The sequence below is a fragment of the Arachis ipaensis genome, chromosome B04, assembly GCF_000816755.2.
Source record: "Arachis ipaensis cultivar K30076 chromosome B04, Araip1.1, whole genome shotgun sequence".
NCBI classification, from domain to species: Eukaryota; Viridiplantae; Streptophyta; class Magnoliopsida; order Fabales; family Fabaceae; genus Arachis; species Arachis ipaensis.
This window is the reverse complement of record NC_029788.2, coordinates 9,736,836-9,737,213: the sequence shown is the minus strand read 5'-3', so window position 1 is coordinate 9,737,213 and position 378 is coordinate 9,736,836.

The window sequence follows — 378 nt, the reverse complement described above, 5'->3', positions numbered from 1 at the left end:
ATTTTAATAATAATATTAACCAACCTTTTTATTATAATTATTTTTTTAACTTCTATTTTTTGAAGGATTTAATAAATAAGTATACACCCACATGTGTTTGTATAAGATAATCGTTGAAAATAAAGCTCGAAGAAAGAATCTAAATGAATTTAGAAATGTGTACGTGGAACTCATTAACGAGAATGAGTTTAGATGAGATCAGTTGGGAACGTGTTGCATCTCTAGATCTTCATGGTATTTAAAATTCTTCCAAGTCTACGAATATGAAACTCTATTTACTAATTCCCTTTGTTTACGCAGTCGTTCTGTGTGCAGTTATTGAATTGGATCCTCATTTTTTTTTTTTCAATTATTTGGTAAGACATAATTTATTGTTAT